The sequence below is a fragment of the Salmo salar genome, chromosome ssa09, assembly GCF_905237065.1.
Source record: "Salmo salar chromosome ssa09, Ssal_v3.1, whole genome shotgun sequence".
NCBI lineage: Eukaryota > Metazoa > Chordata > Actinopteri > Salmoniformes > Salmonidae > Salmo > Salmo salar.
In genome coordinates, this window is record NC_059450.1 from 116,836,666 (window position 1) to 116,860,957 (window position 24,292).

General features: G+C 41.8%; 1 protein-coding gene across 2 annotated transcripts in view; it reads right to left on the minus strand.

Moving 5' to 3' along the window:
- LOC106612724 (leucine-rich repeat and fibronectin type III domain-containing protein 1-like protein) overlaps positions 1–24,077 on the minus strand; it is a 116,691-nt gene extending 92,614 nt beyond the window's left edge. Inside the window, exon 1 of one of the 2 annotated variants that reach the window (XM_014214177.2) lies at positions 23,558–24,077. The gene's annotated coding sequence lies outside the window, so the exon portion shown is untranslated. Of the gene's footprint in view, positions 1–23,262 lie in introns of both variants that reach the window. The other variant, XM_014214176.2, reaches the window with a different exon arrangement.
- Positions 24,078–24,292: the final 215 nt, after the last annotated feature.

Below are 24,292 nucleotides of genomic sequence, written 5' to 3' on the forward strand. Positions count from 1 at the left end.
TCTGAAAACGAAATAAATGAGAAGGAGCCACCATTTATAATTGACCTCGCATTGATGGCATTCAATAATATCATGGATTAATTAGCGAATAACGTGAAAATATCCACTGCAAAAAAAGAACCTTGATTTATAATACGAATAGTAAAATAAGTATAAAATACAACCATATGCGAAACTGACTAATAGTTTCAAAAGTATAATCCCAAAGCACACACTGAATTAAACCACTTCTTATGCATGTTTGCATATTTCATATTTGCAAATACACTGAGTGTACAAAACATTAAGACCACCTTCCTAATATTGAGTTGCACCCATATACAATCCATGTCTCAAGGCTTAAAAATCCTTCTTTAACCTGTCTCCTCCCTTTCATCTAGACTGATTGAGTTGGATATAACAAGTGAGATCAATAAGGGATCATAGCTTTCACCTGGATTCACCCGGTCAGTCTATGTCATGAAAAGAGCATGTTTTCATAATGTTTTGTACACTCAATGTATGTACATGCATTAGTAATTATTGTGTATTTTAGGTATGGGAATTGCTACCACTAATCATAACCTTTGTTATGCTCAAACTCATTAAATTATACATTTAACAGTAGTGAAGCATTTCTAGGCCACTGCGTTGGAGACAATGATCAAACAGTCACCTGACAACTCAGTGCAGGGTCTCAACACCGCCTATTCATCTACCCATGAACACATACATTCCAACAACCATTTCTCAAGCTTCACTTCTGTGAAAGAAAGGGCAGGGCATTAAACAGAATAATGCAACCTGTGAGATATTCCCAAACAGAAATAAATCACAGTGTAAATTTCTCATCTCTTCTCATCTCTCACCACGGCCTCTCCCTCTCTCCCACTGGGGAGCGAAGCAGACAGATGTCACCCTCTGAACGAATCACATCTCTGCTAGTCTAGCAGCAAAACTAGAAACTGTCACGTGACCGCTACACACACACTCAGGTCAGTTGAGTTAGTGCCAAGCCCCTCTGAGAGTAGGACTGGGAGCCAGGCAACGGAATACATCAAGGTGCGAGCCTGTCATGTACACACACACACACACTCTTACATAACAGCCGTTAGGACCCATTGGATCACACTCACAAACGCACTTTATAGATCTTATGTTATCACGCACTTAGGGTAGAGTTCAAAAGGTGAAAAGGCTCAGACAGATCCAGTGCCAGCCCAGCCACTTATGGCCATGAAACAGTAGACGTCAGATGAAATTAAGAGAAAAACAAGTATGTGGGTTGGGCATGACATGAGGAGTGATGCAATGTGATCTACAGGTCACATGTAATGGGAGTGCAGTACAGGAAATGGCTTTGGTCTTTGGCTGCATTGGCTATATGGTCAGGTGACACTATTTATGACGCATTTCAGTTTATCATTTCAGTTTGTTTGTGAGAGCCATTTCAGAAGGGAAGTGCTGCCAACATAGGGGATCCTTGATGTACATGGTGTTAACAGCATTAGACCTGTGTCTAAGTCGAGTAAAGCCAGCGAGAGTGGAGCGGATGTTGTTGGTTAGACTACTTTAGGTCCTAGTAAACAAACTATACACTCTAAGAAAAAAGGGTTCCATAGGGGTTCTTAGGCTTTCCCCAAAGGAGAAACCTTTTTGGATTCCACTTGGTAAATATTTTCTTCTTCTTGAACTGCACTGTTGGTTAACGGCTTGTAAGTAAGCGTTTCACGGTAAAGTCTACACTTGGTGTATTCGGGGCATGTGACAAATAACGTTTAATTTGATTTGATGTAGACCTGTCCGTGGAAAGGTTATACTTAGAAATATTAAGGGTTATTCAAATGGTTATCCAATGGGGACAGCTGAAGAAATCCTTTCAGGTTCTAGATAGCACCTACCATTTAAAGTTTTTATAATTTTTTAGTTGACAAGACAAACAAAAAAACTATTTTTTCTAAGAGTGTATGTATGGGTTAGGGAGAACAGGTAGGGAAGTGAACTCCTATTGCTCAGGAACAATGCATATCTAAGGGCCCTATAAATAAAACAAGGCCCTTATTAAATATGCAACACGTTCTCGTTAACATATATTACACTTGACAGACAAACACCCAGAGTTAGCGGGAACCTTTTGCAGTGGAGATGTGAAGGTTTGAGATTTAAATGGTATGAATCAACAGGAGGTTGGTGGCAACTTAATTGGGGAAAACGGGCTCGTGGTAACGGCTGGAGCGGAATTAGTGGAATGGTATCAAATACATCAAACACATGGTTTCCGTGTGTTTGATGCCATTCCATTTGTTCCATTCCAGCCTCCACTATGAGACCTGATAGAGTGCACTTGGTGAACCTATTTAAATGAAGCATCAACATTATCATAGCTAATTTGAGCCGAGGGAACAATAATGAAAACTGCACGTGTGAAATACGGTCCTTGTGTAATAGGAACATTCCGTTTTGCCTTACAAAAATAGGGCTTATAAGTCTGAGAAAAAATATTTATTTGCTTTCAGTCTGTTAAATGCTAATGTTATTTTAAACACATCTCACACTGCAACAAGAACACAAGCATTCATGGGCACATAAATAAGATAACTAGTATGAAATGGTACATACTGTCACACATCAAGAGGAAAAGGAATGTGGCTTCTCCATTCAGGCTGGCCATGAAAGTCATATGAAAATCAGCCTGTTTAACCATGCGCCCTCATTACCCATATCGATGTGCGGAGCGATATCTGCCAACAGATCTTTGTCTTTTTGACAGTACCCTAACTCAATGGGAGCTGTAAATGCCAATGCCTGCACTATAGAGAAGTGATGTGTCCAGGAGTTGGTGTCTCCAGTGGTGTAAAGTACTTAAGTAAAAATACTTGAAAGTACTACTTAAGTAGTTTTTGGGGGTATCTGTACTTTACTATTTATATATTTTTGACAGCTTTTACTACATTCCTAAAGAAAATGATGTGTTTTTTACTCCATACATTTTCCCTGACACCCAAAAGTACTCGTTACATTTTCAATGCTTAACAGGACAGAAAATGGTTCAATTCGCACACTTATCAAGAGAACATCACTGGTCAACCCTACTGCCTCTGTTCAGGGGGACTCACTAAACACAAATGCTTTGTTTTTAAATGACGTCTGAGTGTTGGAGTGTGACCCTGGCTATCCGTAAAAAAAAGAAAAAAAGATTTGTGTCCTCTAGTTTGTTTAATATAAAGAATGTTTAATTATTTGTACTTTTACTTTTGATACTTAAGTATATTTACTTTTGATACTTAAGCATATTTAAAACCAAATACTTTTAGACTTTTACTCAGGTAATATTTTACTGGGTGACTTTCACTTTTACTTTTACTCAAGTATGTGAAATGAGTACTTTTTCCACAACTGGGTGTCTCCAAACGTTACACCTTTGCTTGCAGGGGGAAACCTAGAATTATGCTTGGCTAGCAGACACTTTCTGTGATTGACTGTAATGTACTCTGAATGTCTAATGGTACAATTATGGATAGAAATGCACTATATATATATACAGTACAACTTAGTTATGCTCATACTCTGGATCAGCATGATCTCACGACTCTCCCTGAAGCCTTCAAGAACACTACTAACCTCCTTACCTCCGTTGCCCTGGCGTAACTTGGCCTAACCTAACCTATCCTACCTCAACTCAACTCAAGGCTCTGGACTGGATCTTTTCTCTAATTACCAAATTGTAAGAAAAAAAACAAAGTGCTATTGATTTCATCTGACTTGATTTACGAAAAGATGCTGACAAAGAATTTCTCCAACTAGCCAGACACAGTGGCCCCAAGCAAGTAATCTCATCTGCTGCCTGATTGTCAAGGCCCATGAGGGACCTAATTACAGACACGCAATTTACAGCACCCAGTAGCATCACCACACTCCACGTCAGCTACTGTATAATGGATCAGCACGGAATAATTCACAGCAGTTTTCCTCAATATATGCAGCACTCAGGTTGACCTCTGGGTAGCGTCTACCCACCCTAAGCCCACACACACATGCCAAGCCACACAGCTGTTGCAGGGATCATATGCAGGACGCTTGGGCAATGTAATGATGTGGCAGAGATACTATGGAGAACATTGAACCGCTGACTCAGGGAAATATGCCAGCGCAGCATCCACCTCCTCACATAGATCTGCATAAACAGACAGAAAACAGGCAACGTAGACAATGCCGCTCCACCGCTCTAATGCACTCTGGTGTTTGAGGAGCGGGTTGTGTAATTGTTTAACCTGTTGTAAGAGTGTGCAGCTTGTGTGCTAACACAGCATGTGTAATTTCTCACTGGGGCCAGGGTTAAAAGACTGTCATGATAAGAGCCTCTCAGCAAGCAGCATCTTGTTCCATAAATACTCTGTCAATCACAGGCGCTTTGTTTATGTAGCAGCTGTTTGGATGTAAAGCCGGGGGTAGAACAAAGAGAGAGTCGAGCGTCCTGGAGCGTTGCACTGTGGGGGAAGGGGTTAAGCGGGATACAGACAGTACCACGTGCTCAACTTTCACTTGGGCCGGGGATCAGTTGAGTTTGTCCCCCCCAGTTTTATCATTGGAATGTGATACAAAATGAGGCGTCGTGTGCTTTAGGACTATGCGGACGCTTCAGAGTGGTCGGGTAGGCTGTTTGCTGCTCATTGAATGCTGCTCATTGACTACAGCTCAGCATTCAACACCATAGTACCCTCCAAGCTCATCATGAAGCTTGAGGACGTGGGTCTCAACCCCGCCCTGTGCAATTAGGTCCTAGACTTCCTGACGGGCCGCCCCCAGGTGGTGAAGGCAGGAAACATCTCCACTTTGCTGATCCTCAACACTGGGGCCCCACAAGGGTGCGTGCTCAGCCCCCTCTTGTACTCCCTGTTTGTTCACCCATGACAGCGTGGCCATGCACGCCTCCAACTCAATCATCAGATTTACAGACGACACAACAGTTGTCGGCTTGATTACCAACAACGACGAGACGGCCTACAGGGAGGAGGTGAGGGCTCTCGGAGTGTGGTGTCAGGGAAATAGCCTCTCACTCAACGTCAACAAAACAAAGGAGATGATCATGGACACCAGGAAACAGCAGAGGGCGCACCCCCCTATCCACATCGACGGGACCACAGTGGAGAAGGTGGAACGTTTTACCTTCCTCGGCATACACATCACTGACAAACTGAAATGGTCCACCCACACAGACAGTGTGGTGAAGAAGGCGCAAAAGTGCCTCTTCAACCTCAGGAGGCTGAAGAAATGTTGCTTGTCACCTAAAACCCTCAAAACCACCCACAACCGCAGTGTTCTCTAGAGGGTGGTGCAGTCTGCACAATGCATCCCCGGGGGCAAACTACCTGCCCTCCAGGACACCTATCGCACCCGATGTCACAGGAAGGCCGACAATAACCATCCGAGGCACTGCCTGTTCACCCCGCTACCATCCAGAAGGCGAGGGCAGTACAGGTGTCTCAAAGCTGGGACCGAGAGACTGAAAAACAGCTTCCATCTCAAGGCCATCAGACTGTTAAACAGCCATCACTAACACAAACTTGAAATCTTTGGTCACCTTAATAAATAGAACACCAGTCACTTTAATAATGCCACTTTAATAACATTTTCATATCTTGCATTACTCATCTCATATGTATATACTGTCTTCTATACTATCTATTATATCTTAGCCTATGCCGCTCTGTTATTGCTCATTCATATATTATACAGTGGCAAGAAAAAGTATGTGAACCCTTTGGAATTACCTGGATTTCTGCATATATTTGTCATCAAATTTGATCTGATCTTCATCTAAGTCACAACAATAGACAGACATAGTGTGCTTAAACTAATAACACACAAATTATTGTATTTTTCTTGTTCATATTGAATACATAATTTAAACATTCACATTTTGGTTGGAACCCCTAGGCAAATTAACTCTCCAAAAGCTAATTGGAATCAGGAGTCAGCTAACCTGGAGTCCAATCATTGAGACGAGATTGGAGATGTTGGTTAGAGCTGTCTTGCCCTATAAAAAACACTCACAAAATTTGAGTTTGCTATTCACAAGAAGCATTGCCTGATGTGAACCATGCCTCGAACAAAAGAGATCTCAGAAGACCTAACATTAAGAATTGTTGACTTGCATAAAGCTGGAAAAGGTTACAAAAGTATCTCTAAAAGCCTTGATGTTCATCAGTCCAGGGTAAGACAAATTGTCTATAAATTGAGAAAGTTCAGCACTGTTGCTACTCTCCCTAGGAGTGGCCCAAGAGCACAGGGCAGAATGCTCAATGAGGTTAAGAAGAATCCTAGAGTGTCAGTTAAAGACTTACAGAAATCTCTGTAAAGTATGGTGGAGGGAGCATCATGGTTTGGGGCTGCTTTGCTGCCTCAGGGCCTGGACAGCTTGTTATCATCAACGGAAAAATGAATTCCCAAGTTTATCAAAACATTTTCCAGGAGAACATTAGGCTGTCCACCAATTGAAGCTCAACAGAAGTTGGGTGATGCAACAGGACAACGACCCAAAACACAGAAGTAAATCAACAACAGAATGGCTTCGACAGAAGAAAATAAGCCTTCTGGAGTGGCCCAGTCAAAGTCCTGACCTCAACCCAATTGAGATAATGTGGCATGACCTCAAGAGAGCAGTTCACACCAGACATCCCAAGAAAATTGCTGAACTGAAACAGTTTTATAAAGAGGAATGGTCCAAAATTCCTCCTGAGCGTTGTGCAGGTCTGATCCGCAACTACAGAAAACATTTGGTTGCGGTTATTGCTGCCAAAGAACGGTCAACCAATTATTAAATCCAAGGGTTCACATACTTTTTCCACCCTGCACTACAAATGTTTACATGGTGTGTTCAATAAAAACATATTGTTTGTGTGTTATTAGTTTAAGCAGACTGTGTTTGTCTATTGTTGTGACCTAGATGAAGTCAGACCAAATTTTATGACCAATTTATGCAGAAATCTAGGTATTTCCAATGTGTTCACATACTTTTTCTTGGCACTGTACGTATATATTCTTATTCCATTCCTTTACTTAGATTTGTGCGTATTAGGTATTTGTTGTGGAATTGTTAGATATTACTTGTTAGATATTGCTGCACTGTTGGAACTAGAAGCACAAGCATTTCGCTACAGTCGCAATACCAACTGCTAACCATGTGTATGTGACCAATACAATTTGATTTGAGTTGAGGGGACGTTTCCACAGCAGCAGCTCTCCTTCTTAGTCGCGCATTAAATAATTTAACAAGTTATCAAGTGACAAGGCCAGAAAGGATATGATAGAGAAGCAGCTGGCAACAGTCCCCTCCCCTGGCCCATCTCTCTCTATGGCCTCTATAACCCACCCTCTCTGTGGCCTCTATAACCAACTCTCTTGAGGGTCTCTATAACTCTCTCTCTCTGGCCTCCATAACCCACTCTCTCTCTGGCCTCTTTATTTAACCCACTATCTCTGGCTTCTATAACTAACTCGCTCTCTTTCTCCCTCTCTCTCTGTCTCTAACTCTTTCTCTATCCCTGTCCTCTATAACTCTCTCGCTCTCTGGCCTCCATAACCCACTCTCTCTCATGCATCTATAACCCACTCTCTATCTGGCCTCTAACTATCTCTCTCTAACTCTCTCTGGACTCTCTGGTTCTCTCTCTCTCTGGCCTCCATAACTAACTCTCTCTCCCTCCCTCTCTCTCTGGCCTCTATAACTCTCTATCACTGTCCTCTATAACTCTCTCTCTGGCCTCTACAAATTCTCTCTCTATCACTGTCCTCTAAAACTCTCTCTCTGGCCTCCATAATTAACTCTCTCTCTCCCTCCCTTTATCTCGGGCCTCTGTAACTCTCTCTCTCTCTCGGGCCTCTGTAACTCTCTCTCTCTCGGGCCTCTGTAACTCTCTTTCTCTCGGGCCTCTGTAACTCACTCTCTCTCTCGGGCCTCTGTAACTCCCTCTCGGGCCTCTGTAACACTCTCTCTCTGGCCTCTAACTCTTTATAAGTCTCTCTCTGGCCTCTATAATCAACTATCTCTCTAACTCTTTCTATCTGTCCTCTATCTCTCTCTCTGGTCTCTCTATCCCTGTGTCCTCTATAACACTCCCTCTCTCTGTCCTCTATAACTCCCCTTCTCTCTCTGGCCTCTATAACCCACACTCTCTCTGGCCTCTATAACCCACCCTCTCTCTCTGGCCTCTATAACCCACTCTCTCTCTGGCCTCTATAACCCACCCTCTCTCTCTGGCCTCTGTAACTCTCTCTCTCTCGGGTCTCTGTAACTCTCTCTCTGGCCTCTATAACCAACTATCTCTCTGGCCTCTAACTTTCTATCTGTCCTCTCTCTCTGTCCTCTATAACTCTCTCTCTGGCCTCTACAAATTCTCGCTCTATCACTGTCCTCTAAATCTCTCTCTCTGGCCTCCATAATTAACTCTCTCTCTCCCTCCCTTTATCTCGGGCCTCTGTAACGCTCTCTCTCTCTCGGGCCTCTGTAACTCTCTCTCCCTCTCGGGCCTCTGTAACTCTCTCTCTCTCGGGCCTCTGTAACTCTCTCTCAGGCCTCTGTAACTCACTCTCTCTCTCTCTCTCTCTCTCGGGCCTCTGTAACTCTCTCTCGGGCCTCTGTAACACTCTCTCTCTCTGGCCTCTAACTCTTTATAAGTCTCTCTCTGGCCTCTATAATCAACTATCTCTCTGACTTCTAACTCTTTCTATCTGTCCTCTATCGCTCTCTCTGGTCTCTCTATCCCTGTGTCCTCTATAACAGTCCCTCTCTCTGTCCTCTATAACTCCCCTTCTCTCTCTGGCCTCTATAACTCACACTCTCTCTGGCCTCTATAACCCACCCTCTCTCTCTGGCCTCTATAACCCACTCTCTCTCTGGCTCTATAACCCACCCTCTCTCTCTGGCCTCTGTAACTCTCTCTCGGGTCACTGTAACTCTCTCTCTGGCCTCTATAACCAACTGTCTCTCTGGCCTCTAACTTTCTATCTGTCCTCTCTCTCTGTCCTCTATAACTCTCTCTCTCTGGCCTCTATAACCCACTCTCTCTCTGGCCTCTATAACCTCTTGCTCTCTCTCTGGCCTCTATAACCTCTTGCTCTCTCTCTGGCCTCTACAACGCTCTCTCTCTCTGGCCTCTATAACTCTCTCTCTCTCTGGCCTCTATAACTCTCTCCCTGCCTCTATAACTCTCTCTCTCTGGCCTCTCTCTCTAACTCTCTTTCTAACTAACTATCTCTCTCTCTCTGGCCTGGCTCTGTAACTCACTCTCTCTGGCTTCAGTAACTCTCTCTAACTCTATCTGGCCTATATAACTTTCTCTCTATCTCTAACTCCGCCTCTCTCTCTGGCCTCTATAACTCTCTAACTTTCTCTCTCTCTGTTCTTGATAACTCTCTCTCTCTGGCATCTATAACTCTCTCCCTGGCATTACTCTCTCTCTAACTAAATCTAACTAAATCTATACCTCTCTCTAAATCTCTCTCTCTCAAACTCTAACTCTATATCTCTCGCTAAATCTATATCTCTCTCTAACTCTATCTCTCTAACTATATGTCTCTCTGTCTAACTATATCTCTCTCTAACTCTAAATCTCTCTCTAGATCTCTCTCTCTAACTCTAAATCTCTCTCTCTCTAACTCTATATGTCTCTCTAAATCTCTCTCTCTCTCTATATATATATATATATAAATCTCTTTCTCTATCTCTCTCTAACTCTCTAACTCTATATCTGTCTCTCTAACTCTCTCTCATTAACTCTATATCTCTAACTCTATCTCTCTCTCTAACTCTATATCTCTAACTCTATATCTCTCTCTCAAACTCTGTATCGCTCTCTAACTCTAAATATCTCTCTCTCTCTATCTCTATGACTCTATATTTCTCTCTCTAACGCTAACACTATATATCGCTCTCTAACTCTATATCTCTCTCTCTAACTCTAAATCTCTCTCTAACTCTATATATCTTTCTCTCTAACTCTAAATATCTTTCTTTAACTCTAAATCTCTCTCTCTCTCTCTAACTCTAAATCTCTCTCTCTAACTCTAAATCTCTCTAACTCTATATTTCTCTCTCTAACTCTCTAACTATATCTCTCTCTCTAACTCTATATCTCCCTCTCTCTAATTGTAACTCTATATCTCTTTCTAAATCTCTCTCTCTCTCTAATTGTAACACGATCTCTCTCTCTAACTCTATATCTCTCTCTCTAATTGTAACTCTATCTCTCTCTTAATCTCTCTCTAACTCTATATCTCTCTCTCTAACTCTAACTCTATATCTTTAATTCTATATCTCTCTCTCGAACTCTATATCTTTCTCTCTCTAACTCTATATCTCTCTCTCTAACTTTATATCTCTCTCAAACTCTCTCTCTCTTACTCTGTATCTCTCTCTAACTCTAAATCTCTCTCTCTAACTATGACTCTATATTTCTCTCTTTAACGCTAACTCTATATCGCTCTCTAAATCTCTAAATCTCTCTCTAACTCTATATTTCTCTCTCTAACTTTATATATCTTTCTCTCTAACTCTAAGTCTCTCTCTTACTCTCTCTATCTCTCTAACTCTATATATCTCTCTCTAACTCTATATCTCCCTCTCTCTAATTGTAACTCTATATCTTTCTAAATCTCTCTCTCTCTAATTGTAACTCTATATCTCGCTCTAACTCTATATCTCCCTCTCTCTAATTGTAACTCTATATCTCTTTCTAAATCTCTCTCTCTCTCTAATTGTAACTCTATATCTCTCTCTAACTCTATATCTCTCTCTCTAACTCTCTAACTCTAAATCTCTCTCTAACTCTATATTTCTCTCTCTAACTCTATATCTCCCTCTCTCTAATTGTAACTCTATATCTCTTTCTAAATCTCTCTCTCTCTCTAATTGTAACTCTATATCTCTCTCTAACTCTATATCTCTCTCTCTAATTGTAACTCTATCTCTCTCTTAATCTCTCTCTAACTCTATATCTCTCTCTAACTCTAACTCTATATCTTTAACTCTATATCTCTCTCTCGAACTCTATGTCTCTCTCTCAAACTCTATATCTCTCTCTCTCTAACTCTATATCTCTCTCAAACTCGCTCTCTCTTACTCTATATCTCTCTCTTACTCTTTATCTCTCTCTAACTCTCTAACTCTAAATCTCTCTCTAACTCTATATTTCTCTCTCTAACTTTATATCTCTCTCTCTAACTCTATATGTCTATCTCTGGCCTCTGTAATACTTTCTCTCTCTCTGGTCTCTATATCGCTCACTCTCTCGCCCTCTCTCTGGCCTCTATAACGCTCTCTCAATCTCTGTCTCACAATTGTACTATATTCCTCCCTCTCTCCCTGTATCTGCCCATCCCTCATCCTCTCGTCATGAATAGATCCTCTGCTTTTTGGGTTATTTATATGTTTTATATTTAGATCTGTACCAATCTACTCGAGGATCTTTGAGGTGAATGAGTTTGGGAATGTGATTCTCCCTGCATAATTCTGATCATAAACCCGGCACACCCCCGTCTGCCTTTTCCAGCCCTTATCCCAACCTGACGTGTGTCAGTAAAGTCTTAGCTCAGGAATCCTCTCGACCGGCACACTATCCTTGGCAGCACTAATGCTAATGTGGATTGATGGATGTACACAGGCCCAGATGTGGCATCATGGCCTGGTGACACTGAGCGGGATAGGTCTGTATAGATCCCACCGTCTGATAGTAGAGGATGCAGATGGTTACAGAGAACATTGTTATTTATATCATCCACCCGACAGGCTGCACTAGGATGGGAGGGGGAGTGGGAGAACACTGATATTCACAATGTTTGCTATGTGTCATGGTTGATTTGCTGGCCAAGTGCTGCACCCTCTAGGACTAATATAAAGGTCCAGACAGAAATATGTGACTTTGGACGTGTACAGCACAGAAGCTGACCTGGCAGTGAGGTCTGTCCCAGCCCGGCACAGTGCAGTAGCTATCCATTAATACCCTCATCTAATCAGGCAGTGAATGGCACCAATCCAGCTGCCTGGCAGCAGAGGTCAGAAGCAGGCTGATTGAGATTCTGGACGCTCACTAGGCAGGATGCAGCGGGATTGAGTCACCTCGGAATGCGGCAGCCGGGAGGAGGAGGAACAGTCCCACAGAGCCAGATCTGTTCCCCGGAGGGGATTCGGAAAGGGATTAGTTCAGTCTGTGGCAGTGGTTACAGCAAAGAGAGAGAGAGAGAGAGAGACAGAGACAGAGACAGACAGACAGACAGACAGACAGACAGACAGACAGACAGACAGACAGACAGACAGACAGACAGACAGACAGACAGACAGACAGACAGACAGACAGACAGACAGACAGACAGACAGACAGACAGACAGGTGGTGGGGCGAGAATATAGAGCACAGAATACAGGCCAGGATATGAAGTCAAAGGAAGGCCAACTGTTGAGATAAAAATAAATGAGGCGTAGGAATTTAAGGTTGACTTGTGTAATAACAGGCCGTGGGACTTTTTGAATCCCCATAATCCATCAGCGAATGCTATTGAATCTTCTGTAGCCAACCTAGTGAGATAAGATAAGCATACAGTAGGTATTCATAGGTAGCACAGTCATTGCTCCCATACTTAACCTCTACCTCAGTGTAAAATGGCAAACACAAAGGAACTGAAAGACCCTCGTTTGCCTACCTAGTAATTAGGTATTGAAATTAGATCCTTCCTAAACGTTGCAAGCAAATTATTGCAATTACAATGTTACATTTTAACGGTTAGGTGCCATCGATGTGTCATCCTCTCGCTTTGATGTCATCCAAACAAATAAGAAAGATCAAATAGACAACTGGCGTAATTAGCGAGATAACAATAGTTGTACAATATATGGAATACGAATTTGCTAATAGAACATTTTGGGGAAATTTTAAAATTATACATTGTCAGATGCCACGGTCTCCCTCTTTTCTTGCATAGCCACAGTAACAACCAACATGAGATGCAAAAGGCTACAGTCCCCAGGTCCAACAATAGCCATAGAGCCCAAGGTTCCATCTTGAAGAATGGCTTCTGGCGTGAGATGGGGGAGCGATGGACCCCCACTTTAGTCATAAGCCTGGTCTGCAAATCTGTTCCATCACAGTGGGTGGTAACAGGGGAGGGGCTTAGTCAAATATACTTCCATAGCAGCCTATTTGGGTTTGATAAGGATCAATTGGTAAACGACATGCTGGGCTGATTGTGGATCTATAGCTAAAAAGGACCATTGTGATGCAGTAGAGCTACACTTAGTGGTGTTAAGTACGGGATGGAGTGGAGGGGAGGGGATGGGTTGAGGGGTGGCACTAGTGATAGGAGTGGGGTTATGAGCACAGTGGAGCTGACATACATGATGAGCAGGGAAAGCGGTGTCATTAAATAAGGGATCTGGTAGCTGGCTGTGATGTTAGTCTTTGTAGAACATAATTATACATGCATAAAACACACTTCCTGTAAATCACGCTTCCTATGCTCATCGGGGATTAGGACTTCCTGTCGTCATCATACAGCACCATGCTGACGACCAGCCTACTCCAGCGCAGAAATATCTGCCTCAATCCCAGGGAGAAAGGCATCAAAAAATGTCATCAAAGGAACACATTTGGTGCTGTGCCTTCTTCTTTTGGAGAAGGCACAACCATAACACACATTTGGAAAAGCCTTGTCCAAAAGACTCATTTAACTGATGCAGGGATAGAATCAACAACACATTATTGACTGTGATGCAAGTAAGCGCGTAGCCATTGTGAAACGATCAGCATGAGAGCAGCTAATGAAGGCCAGGTTTCATGGCGTGGCTGGCAGGAAGCCTTGTCAAAGACGCCAGCTACATCAAGGTACAAAAACAGGAACCCGAGAAAGGGTATTAATACGTGTCTGACACATCCATCTCAACACACTTTTACGTGTGACGAAAACACCTTGCACATTTTGAGGACAACATCACTTTACCAAGTTTTCACATTAGCATACAGCTATTCCTGAAGTTATTTTTTTTCCCTCTCTATCTTGGAGCATTATTGGGTTTTCCTGACACCGGGATCCTTGGGGGTAAAGAGACTTAATTACCCCGCTGAAGTGTTCACTAACATGCCATCCTGATTGATAAGAAAGGCCTTTGAGCTAGACTTTAAATGATTCACAGCCTTAAGGACTGGATGGAAGAACACCTGTTTAATAAGTGCTTACTAACCAGGAACCAACACCTGCATTATCAACAGATCAGGTGATTGGTCCAAAACTGCTGAAATCTAGCACCTCAGTGGACGTTGTTACTGTAGCCTACAGGCTCTGCTCAACCGAGAACATCTCTGACCATAATTTCCCAAAACGTTAATGAGACCCTCCGACAGGCGATTACTAATGACAACTGAGCTCATTTTCAACACAGAAGCGATATCATACTTTATCCATTCATTTCAAAATGCATCATGAAATATGCATGCACCTTTCATCACTAAGTTGATCTGCGATCATAGTGAAATGTTGTTTAAACTGTGTTCATTTTAGACACATTCATTTTGGGAGTTCCTTTTTGACTTGCAGTTCCATTTTGACTTGCCATGATTTGCGTTACATGTTTTACGGTCTCCAAGAAGAAAACACATTTTAGCTGTAAATCATATTTCTGGAAAATCCAACAGATTTCAGGAAAATCCTTACAAACCCTTCCAAGGCCAGGATGCTCCACCAGGCCTATTCTCACATTTAAATGGTGAACCCAGGAGCAGATGGGGCAGCCATGTGCCGTATTATAGAGTCATGCTGGCACTGACAGCCACAGGCTGGCGGTATGATGTCCTCACCAGCAACATGGAAACTACATGGGCGGAGGGCACTGTCATTTCATGTGTCCCTGCCTGTCGCCTGTCTTTGAGACAGAAGGTTAGAGGGTGGGAGAAGGGATGGAGGGGGGAGGTGAGAGAGAGAGAGAATCTGGCATCCATCACCGGCTATCCATCCATCATCGCGGGACAAAGGACGCCAGACAGCATTAATAGATCTCGAGAGATACAGTAGCTCGGGAGCGCATACACTCTTTGTTAATTTGAGGACAGCGTATCTCAAGATTCCCATGTCAAGTGTTATTTGTTACCTCCGGGCACACAGCAGAATGATAAAAGGAGGGAGATAACAGTCCAGACATGCACACAGATCCTTGGCAGCTGTTGAACAACACAGAGCCAAAATCAGCCTATCCATTAACACACACAGGGAGTGGATCAATACAAGAATGCAGAGGGCAACAGGTTACTGCCAAAATAAAGAATACACCGACATAAAGTGTCATAAAAGGGCGTCGAGCCACCATGAGCCAGAACAGCTTCAATGCACGTTGGCATAGATTGTACAAGTGTCTGGAACTCTATTGGAGGAATGTGACAACCTTCTCCCACGAGAAATTCCATCATTTGGTGCCATTCCAGAATTACCACTGGGACCGTCCTCCCACCCATCCAGCACATCTACTCGAAACGGTGCCTGAGGAAGGCCTGCAGCATCATCAAGGACCCCACACACACCAGCCTTGAGCTGTTCATTCACTCACCATCGGGCAGACGGTATCGGAGCATGAGGTCTGATAACAACAGGATCAGAGACAGTTTCAATCTACAAGCCATCAGACTGCTGAACACTTGAACTGGAGTGACCACCTTCACGGACTCTCTGCACCTTAGCACACACATTATACATATACATATATATATATACACATACATATATATATATATATATATATATATATATATACACACATATACATATATATATATATATATATATATATACACACATATACATATATATATATACATATATATACACATATACATATATATATATACATATATATACACATATACATATATATATATATATATATATATATATATATACATATATATATATATATATATGTGTATATATATATGTATATGTGTATATATATGTATATATATATATGTATATGTGTGTATATATATATATATATATATATGTATATGTGTGTATATATGTATATATATATATGTATATGTGTATATATATATGTATATATATATATATATATATATACACATATATATATATATATATATATATACAGTTGAAGTCGGAAGTTTACATACACTTAGGTTGGAGTCATAAAAACTTGTTTTTCAAACACTCCACAAATTTCTTGTTAACAAACTATAGTTTTGGCAAGTCGGTTAGGCCATCTACTTTGTGCATGACAAAAGTAATTTTTCCAACAATTGTTTACAGACAGATTATTTCACTGTATCATAATTCCAGTGGGTCAGAAGTTTACATTCACTAAGTTGACAGTGCCTTAAAACAGCTTGGAGAATTCCATAAAATGATGTCATGGCTTTAGAAGCTTCTGATTGGCTAATTGACATCATTTGAGTCAATTGGAGGTGTACCTGTGGATCTATTTTAAGGCCTACCTTAAAACTCAGTGCCTCTTTGCTTGACATCATGGGAAAATCAAAAGAAATCAGCCAAGACCTCAGAAAAAGACTTGTATACCTCCACAAGTCTGGTTCATCCCTGGGAGCAATTTCCAAACGCCTGAAGGTACCACGTTCATCTGTACAAACAATAGTACACAAGTATAAACACCATGGGACCACGCAGCAGTCATTCCGCTCAGGAAGGAGACACTTTCTGTCTCCTAAAGATGAACATACTTTGGTGCGAAAAGTGCAAATCAATCCCAGAACAACAGCAAAGGACCTTGTGAAGATGCTGGAGGAAACAGGTTCAAAAGTATCTATATCCACAGTAAAACGAGTCCTATATCGACATAACCTGAAAGGCCGCTCAGCAAGGAAGAAGCCGCTGCTCCAAAACCACCATAAAAAGCCAGACTACGGTGTGCAACTGCACATGGGGACAAAGATCGTACTATTTGGAGAAAAGTCCTCTGGTCTGATGAAACAAAAATAGAAGTGTTTGGCCATAATGACCATCATTATGTTTGGAAGGGGGGAGGGGTATGCTTGCAACCCGAAGAACACCATCCCAACCGTGAAGCACGGGGGTGGTAGCATCATGTTGTGGGGGTGCTTTGCTGCAGGAGGGACTGGTGCACTTCACAAAAATAGAACATTATGTGGATATATTGAAGAACTCAAGACATCAGTCAGGAAGTTAAAGCTTGGTCGCAAATGGGTCTTCCAAATGGACAATGACCCCAAGCATACTTCCAAACTTGTGGCAAAATGTCTTAAGGACAACAAAGTCAAGGTATTGGAGTGGCCATCACAAAGCCCTGACCTCAATCCCATAGAAAATGTGTGGGCAGAACTGAAAAAACGTGTGTGAGCAAGGCCTACAAATCTGACTCACTTACACCAGCTCTGTCAGGAGGAATGGGCCAAAATTCACCCAACTTATTGTGGGAAGCTTGTGGAAGGCTACCAGAAACATTTGACCCAAGCTAAACAATTTAAAGACAATGCTACCAAATACTAATTGAGTGTATGTAAACTTCTGACCCACTGGGAATGTGACGAAATAAATAAAAGCTGAAATAAATCCTTCTCTCCACTATTATTCTGACATTTCACATTCTTAAAATAAAGTGGTGATCCTACCCGACCTAACACAGGGAATTTTTACTGGGATTAAATGTCAGGAATTGTGAAAAACTGAGGTTAAATGTATTTGGCTAAGGTGTTCGTAAACTTCCGACTTCAACTGTGTGTGTGTGTGTGTGTATATATATATATATATATATATATATATATATATATATATATATATATATATATATATACACACACAAACACAAACACACAGTGCATTTGGAAAGTATTCAGAACCCTTGATTTTTATCAAATGTTGTTACGTTCCAGTCTTATTCAGAAATGTATTAAATCGTTTTTTTCATCATCAATCGACACACAATACCCCATAATGACAAACCAAAATCAGCTTTTAGAAATGTTTGCAAATGTATTACATATAAAAAACTGAAGTGTTACATTTTCATAAGTATTCAGACCATTTACTTAGAACTTTGTTAAAGCACCTTTGGCAGCGATTACAGCCTTGTCTTCTTGGGTGTGACGCTACAAGCTTGGCACACGTGTATTTGGGGAGTTTCATTCATTCTTCTCTGCAGATCCTCTCAAGCTCTGTCAGGTTGGATGGGGAGCGTCGCTGCACAGCTATTTTCAGGTCTCTCCAGAGATGTTCGATCGGGTTCAAGTCCGGGCTTTGGCTGGGCCACTCAAGGACATTCAGAGACTTGTCCCAAAGCCACTCCTGCGTTGTTTTGGCTGTGTGCTTAGGGTCGAGGTCCTGAGTGCTCTGGAGCAGGTTTTCGTCAAGGATCTCTCTGCTCCGTTCATCTTTCCCTCGATCCTGACCAGTCTTCCAGTCCTTGCCGCTGATAAACATCTCAACAGGATGATGCTGCCACCACCATGCTTCACCATAGGGATGATGCCAGGTTTCCTCCAGAAGTGATGCTTGGCATTCAGGCCAAAGAGTTCAATCTTGGTTTCATCAGACCAGAGAATCTTGTTTCACATGGTCTGAGAGTCTTTAAGTGCCTTTTGGCAAATTCCAAGTGGGCTGTCAGGAGTGGCTTCCGTCTGGCCAATCTACCATAAAGACCTGATTGGTGGAGTGCTGCAGAGATGGTTCCCGCATCTCCACAGAGGAACTCTGGAGCTCTGTCAGTGACCATCAAGTTCTTGGTCACCTCCCTGACCAGGGCCCTTCTCTCCCGATTTCTCAGTTTGGCCGGGTGGCCAGCTCTAGGAAGAATATTGGTGGTTCCAAACTTCTTCCATTTAAGAATGATGGAGGCCAATGTGTTCTTGGGGACCTTCAATGCTGCAGAAATGTTTTGGTACCCTTCCCCAGATCTGTGCCTCGACACAATCCTGTCTCGGAGCTCTACGCACAATTCCTTCAACCTCCTGGCTTGGTTTTTGCTCTGATATGCACTGTCAACTGTGGGACCTTATATAGACAGGTGAGTGCCTTTCCAAATCATGTCCAATCAATTGAATTTACCGCAGGTGGACTCCAATCAAGTTGTAGAAACATCTCAAGGGTGCACCTGAGCTCAATTTCGAGTCTTATAGCAAAGGGTCTGAATAGTTAAGCTATTTGTTTTGAATTTTTTAATACATTTGCAAAAATGTCCAAAAACTGTTTTCACTTTGTCATTATGGGGTATTATGTGTAGATTGATGAGGAAAAATGAAATGTAATCAATTTTAGAATAAGGCTGTAACGTAACAAAATGTGGAAAAAGTCAAGGGGTCTGAATACTTTCTGAATGCACTGTATATATGCTACCATTCAAAAGTTTGGGGTCACTTAGAAACAGACACCTCACAAGTCCTCAACAGGCAGCTTCATTAAATAGTACCCACAAAACACCGATCTCAACGTAAACAATGAAGAGGCAACCCCCAGGATGCTGGCCTTCTAGGCAGAGTTGCAAAGAAAAAGCCATGTCTCAGACTGGCCAATAAAAAGAAAAGATTAAGATGGGCAAACGAACACAGACACTGGACAGAGGAACTCTGCCTAGAAGGCCAGCATCCCGGAGTCGCCTCTTCACTGTTGACGTTGAGATTGGTGTTTTGCTGGTACTATTTGATGAAGCTGCCAGTTGAGGACATGTGAGGCATCTGTTTCTCAAATTAGACACTCTAATGTACTTGTCCTCCTGCTCAGTTGTGCACCGGGGCCTCCCACTCCTCTTTCTATTCTGGTTAGAGTCAGTTTGAGCTGTTCTGTGAAGGGAGTAGTACACAGCGTTGTACGAGATCTTCAGTTTCTTGTCAATTTCTCGCATGGAATAGCCTTCATTTCTCAGAACAAGAATAGACTGACGAGTTTCAGAAGAAAGTTCATTGTTTCTGGCCATTTTGAGCCTGTAATCGAACCCACAAATGCTGATGCTCCAGATACTCAACTAGTCTAAAGAAAGCAAGTTTTATTGCTTCTTTAAATCAGCAAACCAGTTTTCAGCTGTACTAACATAATTGCAAAAGGGTTTCTAATGATCAATTAGCCTTTTAAAAAGATAAACTTGGATTAGCTAACACAACGTGCCATTGGAACACAGGAGTGATGGTTGCTGATATTGGGCCTCTGTTGATATTCCATTAAAAAAAATCAGCCGTTTCTAGCTACAATAGTCATTTACAACATTAACAATGTCTACAATATATTTCTGATCAATTTGATGTTATTTTAATGGGCAAAAATGTGCTTTTCTTTAAATAAAAAAGGATATGTCTAAGTGACCCCAAACTTTTGAACGGTAGTGTGTGTATGTATGTGTATATATATATATATATATATATATATATATATATATATTCATGCAACATAGAGCTGGGAATTGCCAGGGACCTTACAGTACGATTACACGATACTTAGGTGTCGATACGATATGTATTGCGATTTTCACTATTCGATGCTGTAATTGTATTGCGATTCCATGTTAAAAACATATTTCTCACCATATGTCTGCCGCCGAGGGTTAAGAGAGAGCCATGACATAACGAGTTTTGATCAGTCCTGGAAATAATAGTGCTGAAAACATATTGGCTCCTTATTTAAAAGGAAGATGGAGAACAATCTGTGGTTCATTGAAGGTACAGACAACTAGCGGTAAAATAATATTGCGATATTGTCAAAACAATACGATATTTGTCCAAAATAATATCCCGATATTTAACTGAATCAATTGTGCTTCCTCCATCACTAATGCGACACATACAACTGCTGCTACCAAATGTATTATGATTGCTAAATACTGCATCATTTAAAAACTTGCGCCCCAATCCCCCTTCCCCGAAACACATGTACATTTTGGACTATAAATTGTGGATTCCTGTATTATACTTATGCTAATATGTTTTCTTATCTTTTCTTATTTCTTATTGTTGTTGCATTGAGAAGTAACCTGCAAGTTAGCATTTCATTGGACAGTGTATACCATCCAGTACATATGACTAATAAAACTTGAAACTTGAGAACTTAAATAAGTGTTCAACTGGGTTGAGATCTGGTGACTCAGATGACCATGGTATATGGTTTATATCGTTTTCATGCTCATCAAACCATTCAGTGACCACACATGGGGGCATCTGTGGATGGGGGCATTGTCATCCTATGGAGGTATAGCCACGGTCGCTAAAATAATGGCCTGCCCTGCTTGTATATGCATGACCCTAACACCTCAGCTCCACTATACGCATTGCGTTGCCTTGCCATCAGTGTCAGGACAATGTGACGTTCTACCTGCTACACAGAATGCGTTGTTTTGAGAGAGAGAAGAAGAGGAGAAGCAAAGAGTGTCTATATTCTATTTCCCCTACTGTACTGTTCCATTATGTATAAGTGCAATAGCTTTGGCCCAGTTTTTCGCTTGTATTAATTCAATTGTTGCTAATGGTTGTACTACATTATCTTCTAATTACACAAGTTGATTTTGTTTACAATGTGAACATAGTCAATGTAGCTTGACTTCATAAATCTTAGTAAAATAACCAGTGGTGTATACTCGAAGCCATACAATAATCAACTTTATTTCTCCTTATTTCTTTAGGGAATGATAGAATGAACTGGCGCGTCAGCCATCGGGAATTGAACCTTGGCCATTCTTAAGCTTGGACGCTGCAACGCGAGCGCAACATGGGCAGTACAGCAGCTTTGATTGATTTCAGAGGACGCATTCCCTCAATTGCTGATGGCTGATGGTTGTAGTGTAGCAGGGGCGTACACCTCTGCGGAACCACCTGCTTTCAACATACTTTGCATCATTCATTTACTCAAATGTTTCCATTATTTTGGCAGTTACCTGTATCTAACCAGACAAACAGGCATGTGTTATCTGACCTGGATTGTTTAGTAGCATATTAACTTTGTTCCCACAGATATAAGAACATTGTCATGTGAAGCATAACTGACTTTAGCTCATGTGAGGAGCGAGCTGCGAGCTGCATCTGGTGCTCCGTGGCCCCCTACCTGCAGTAGAAAATAAGACATTATCAGTCACTGCAGCTTGACATTCAGAACACTCCTCGCTGGATTTACGGTAGAAAGGATATACAGCTAGGTGCTGCATCAGTGGAAAGAATGCACTGCCATGAGTGGGCAATGAAGAGGAGAGACCTCGGGCGGCAGCCAAAAGCCGAATTGCACAAGATCAACGACGTGCATTAGGCTAACAGCCAAGTAGCTCAGGTGGAACATATTCATTAAAAGTGGTTCTGTGTTATGTAATGCCAAGGGAGGCGAATGATTAAAAGTCATTTTGAATTATTGAAGAAACATAGGTCCACCATGGTGCAATACAAAATTAAAAAAAAGGGTAGACCAGACGAAATTGTGTTACTGCTCATCACATTACTCATCACATTACTCATACGCAGAGGCATTTCTTAAACTTCCTCCTCCCAGGGTGCAATATACTTGACGTTGTGGGGAACATGAGTGCCCCAACATAAATGCTTTATAACCTTGTGGAATTGCAACGTGATTGGAGATCGATTTTACAGACACGGTCTCGCCCCTTTTTTCTGTCTTTTTGAAATGAATAAACACGTAGGCTAGGTTCCGTTCAGTCAACATTGTTTTAAAATCATTTCCAATGCATTCTTCATAATTAACACTTTCTTCACATTGTAGGCTACCATCTCCATTGGCCATAGTGTACTTGACACACAATCGAATCGATTTAGAAAATGCAATGGCTATAACGGAACGTAAGAAGCATATTTCACACAGTCGCAAAGCAGTTTGGTGTGCTGTAAGAGTGCATGCAGTATTTGTCACAAATCAAGACAGAGAAGGATGATGATAGGATGAAAGAATGTAAGTGGTAAATATCTGGATGGGGGAACAAACTTGATAATGACCATATCTTCATTTCCTGTGGTTGTTTATGTCGTGAGACTATCAAACAAGACTAGAGTAGTCAGCTTACTCCTAACGAATGGTGCAATTGCCTATCTATAGACCATTACGCAGCATTCTGTTGTAGACTCCCACCAAGTCAAACAAACCACACCTGATCCACACCTCGTAATAGCCTACCATGAAAAATGCAATTACACATGGAACTCCACTATAACGTAACAGCTCAATGAGACAATACTCGTACCTCTGTAGAAACAATTATCCCTTTTTTCTTACTATGTTTTGTCCGAATTGAAAATCTTGCACATGAGAAAACAATGAAATCATGATGATTGATGGTTACCTCTATTCCTGAGACTGATGTTGCCTCTCCGTTATATGTCAATCTCCAGTAGGCTATGCCACGAGGTAAATAGCCCGAGTAGATTTTAACAATAAATGCATCGAGTTGCCGCCGGTCTGCTTCCCCAGTAACAGAGTTAAGAAGCAGCACAACCAGCCAAGATTTCTGGACTTGGTGCGCAAAGAACACTCACTTGCACCGCGGAGGGCAGTTGCGTTGCAATTAGTTCCCACATATATTATCACACAAATGAGTAGCATCTGTGCGTGCGATTTCCAAGTCTGACATTTCTTACTTTTTAGCTTCAAATGAGCCGACCCAGACGGAAGAGCCCTGTTTCCCAAGGTTTTCTGTAGAACACAACGGACATTCTAAATAGTGTCAGTGATTGTAAATTAATCTGCCGAGTCCATCATATCCGAGCCCCGACTTCGATCGTTAGTAGCCTTGTTGAGGCAGGAATATCCGTATCAGGTATACATCCTTTGAGCGAAGACCTAGAAGTTCAGTCGGTAGGGTCTGCTGCTAACCTGACGACTCACACACTACATTCCGCTGCTCTGTAGTTCGCGGAGAAGAAACTAACGTCCGTGGGCGTGGCGTACCGTTTGGCCGGAGCTAAGAGTCTGGATAGCCAGGCAAATTCTCTCTCCACAGCTACATGCCGCAGCCGGCCAACAAACTCTTTACACCTCCGACTTCTATTGTCAAAATGGTACTGCGTTTATGGGATTACAAATCGGAACTTCAAATCATGCTATCGAACGTGATGTTTTGCTTTAAGAGACAGTATATTGACTGCTGTCAAAGATTACGTTGTATTGACTGTGAAGCCGTGAACACAAATAGCAACAACAACAAAAAAGAGCACACCATTTATGATGATGATGCGAGCGCTTTGATGAAGCGTCTACTTTAACCAATCCACAGCAGGGAGTGGATTACTGTGCTCAATTTACATGTTTGAGATTTTATAGGATTATTTGAACGTGCGCAATTATAGGATTAATTTGAGGAAATGTTCTACATG